This window comes from Ruditapes philippinarum, unplaced genomic scaffold (genome assembly GCF_026571515.1).
Source record: "Ruditapes philippinarum isolate M1 unplaced genomic scaffold, ASM2657151v2 ctg3615_1_1_1_1, whole genome shotgun sequence".
NCBI classification, from domain to species: Eukaryota; Metazoa; Mollusca; class Bivalvia; order Venerida; family Veneridae; genus Ruditapes; species Ruditapes philippinarum.
Window position 1 is genome coordinate 112760 of NW_026863180.1, and position 3644 is coordinate 116403.

The following is a 3644-nucleotide window of genomic DNA, read 5'->3' on the forward strand; positions in this document are numbered from 1 at the left end:
AGAAAGATATAAAGCAGAATATTAAGATATTTTCACGTTGGAAACTAAACGATTCATGCGATAGTAGTAAAGCATTCTGCCGGTGATTTTAAAGAAATGAAATAATTTTCAATAAGTATATAATTGCCATCCCCAGAAATACTATCAACCATAACGTAAATGGCCGTTTAACAGAAAGAAATTTGTAAACTATCAGCTAGCAAACAAGTTACTATGTAGAACCCATTTCCCTGTGTATACCTATATCATTACGTAAACTACAAGCGGCAACACGAAAGTTCATTTGTCAGGGGAAACAGCTAGTCTTTTAAATATTAAAGATGCGCCAAGTTGATGCGTCGCAGATTGACTTGCATATATACTACATCACTGGCCACACGATGAGTGGTGAAAACAGTCCTGCATCTGGAGCTTTCCACGCCGAGTAATTGATAAGCGCTTAATAAACTTTTAGATATATACCATTGAATTTATTAGAATATATGGGGCTAGAGTTAAGCTCTGTTCATTTTATTTGTCAGTTTTGGTTAGTGACCTTCGGCGGTTTTTTTACCAATTATGTTAAGATGGCTGAATTTACAACTTACGGTTGAAAGGGAAAACAAACCTGAGAATTTTAACGCAATAATTTTATTTCAAAATTATTATAAGTAATCATGCGTGTTGATGTGCCGTTTCAAACTGAAATAGAAAGGAAAGGACCAAACTTTAATAAATGCAAAACGGAACGAAAAAATAAAGTAATAACCTTAATTTTCGTATATCTTTTTCGGTAGACCTCGGTTTTGATTGAAGGTACTTGAAAAACGTCGAAGTTCTCCGAAAGAGACATGTCAGAATTAGGTCAATCCTCTCTGCGAGGAACTTTTACAATCTCGTGAGATTATGTTATGATACTCACTAAAGCTGAACATGTAACAATTTAAACGTTAAAATTGCTATGGTAGCCTCGCTGAAATATAAAATCTGTATTAAAATTCTATATAATAAAATAAAAAAGAGCAAGAGTCAATATCTCGCATGTCAACATTTTAAAAGAACCTATGCGCATTAAAATAATAGTCTTAACACAATACTGTTTTACAAATTCAGTAAAAATCGTACCTAAAGTTTAGTCAGTGTCTATTTTTGTCAACAAACATTTCTTATTTAAGCACTCAAAATATTGTAGAATATAAAGCAACAATTTTTGGTAACATACTTGCTTTATCCGAAATAGCTGCATCGGCAACGTCCGTCAACGCAATGCCAATGATGGTCACCATGAGTGCAATCTCCGAAATGTGATTTGCAAGCATCGGCACCATTTCCTGTACAGCTGTAGTCTGTGGACATAAAAATCAATTGATCAGTCCAATCGCATCTTTCTGGCCGTTTAGCTTCGGAACACTTCAAGAAACTTTTTGTCATGTCTCGATAAAGGACATGAAAGGCCAAATTACGGTTATGTCAATTGAAAGTAGTAATACAGAAATGAAGTAGTAGACAGAAATGCTCATAATTTACCGAATAATTCTATTGGAACGCGTAGAGTAATATACTCTGAGAAACCGGAAGTAGGGAATGACCTGGATGTGTATTCGGAACTTCAATCGGAACATTCTCTGTTCCGTACTTGACCTTTTAGTGCTTTTATCTGTGATAGGAATATGGCTGCACATCCTGAGCTTTTCATACATTTAAATTAATTACTGGCATCATACATTATTCTGTACATCCGTCTGTATATTCGGTACAAATTTGTTCGAGTTTTATATCCACAACCACTACTATTATTTGAATGAAGTTATCAGCCTTGTGACGTAGTTTTCATGTTCAATTTGGATAAAACATGTGCGATTATGACCCTTTGAATTTGCAAACATATGGTTAACGTCTGCTGAGGTGCATTACTGTTTTGTCCAGGGGTTTTAATACTCTTATCTTTAAGGTATTTTTATCAATACACAATTCATATCCGGAAAAATCTCGTAGCAGCAACATTTATTTAACAATTATATACATGAAAATCTCGTGGAATGAACATTCATACACCATATAAAGAAAAATCTCTTGGAAGCTGTATTCATATACCGTTCATATACAGAAAAATCTCGTTGAATGAACATTCATATACCATTCATATGAAGAAAAATCTCGTGGAAGGAACATTCATTTACCATTCATATGAAGAAAAATCTCGTGGAAGGAACATTCATTTACCATTCATATACAGAAAACTCTCGTGGAAGGAACATTCATATAAATAGAAAAATCCCGTGGAAGGAATATTCATAAACAGAAAAATCTCGTGGAAGGCAACATAACATTATGTTTTTGCTTTTTCAGTGCTACATTCCGGAAGCATATGACACTGCACAGTGACTGATTTTGTTGAGCAGAGGAGGATTGGGAGTTATATTAGACTGTACCTGAATCACGGTCTGGTACAAACTCCTCGCAGCGGTTACTTCCCCTGATCTGTACAGTTAAAGTAGCAAAGCGTGACGTAACCGCTGTGAGGAGTTTGGGTCTGGTATTACATTAGACTGTACCTGAATCACGGTCAGGTATTATATTAGACTGTACCTGAATCACGGTCTGGTATTACATTAGACTGTACCTGAATCACGGTCTGGTATTATATTAGACTGTACCTGAAACACGGTCTGGTATTATATTAGACTGTACCTGAATCACGGTCTGGTATTATATTAGACTGTACCTGAATCACGGTCTGGTATTACATTAGACTGTACCTGAATCACGGTCTGGTATTACATTAGACTGTACCTGAATCACGGTCTGGTATTACATTAGACTGTACCTGAACCACGGTCTGGTATTACATTAGACTGTACCTGAACCACGGTCTGGTATTACATTAGACTGTACCTGAACCACGGTCTGGTATTACATTAGACTGTACCTGAACCACGGTCTGGTATTACATTAGACTGTACCTAAATCACGGTCTGGTATTATATTAGACTGTACCTGAACTACGGTCTGGTATACATGTGCACACATTATCTCTACTGTAGCAATCAAGGTGGAAGTTAGTGCCACATGTTGTCAACTTGCAATCAGAATCATGATCACAGTTCTCCGCTGTCACTAAAAACATACAATACATTGTGATGTAAATGATATACATGTATACATAATTATATTATATACTTAAAGATGAAATATTGAGAAATATTGATGAATAAAATGCGTATTTTACTTTTCCGTGTTTTCACTGTAAAATTCATTTTTCACTGTAGTGAAACATATTTTCCGTATTTTCACTGGTGTCTTGTCGGACTTATTTCTTCTATATTTAGTCAATACACAAAATTTAAGAGGAAGTCTTTCTAATTGAATAGTCAAAACAAACAAAAAATGTATATGATAAACAGGAAATCCAAGTTTTTTCTATACTAGTTAATACAGTATTTATTTTCATTCTGTGGTAAGGAAATTATCATATTTCACTAGATGAAAATAAATTCATATTTATTTAAAAAAATTAAATATATTCGATATATTCGGTATTGAAATTGTTTGGACACCAAATTTATTATAACCAGACAACCGTGCCTTCGGGTTTTCTTTAAAAAAAGCTGCCTCCAATAGCAAAAAAGTCAAGAAAAAAAACTCTTTAGTTATGTATCTAAAAT

At 34.4% G+C, this 3644-nt stretch overlaps 1 long non-coding RNA gene across 1 annotated transcript; it reads right to left on the reverse strand.

Moving 5' to 3' along the window:
• Positions 1–614: 614 nt before the first annotated feature.
• Positions 615–3130, reverse strand: LOC132721381 (uncharacterized). Its single transcript, XR_009624457.1, has 3 exons — positions 2977–3130; positions 1202–1325; positions 615–681 (listed from the first exon to the last, which is right to left on the reverse strand). It is a non-coding gene; the product is annotated as an uncharacterized LOC132721381 (long non-coding RNA).
• Positions 3131–3644: the final 514 nt, after the last annotated feature.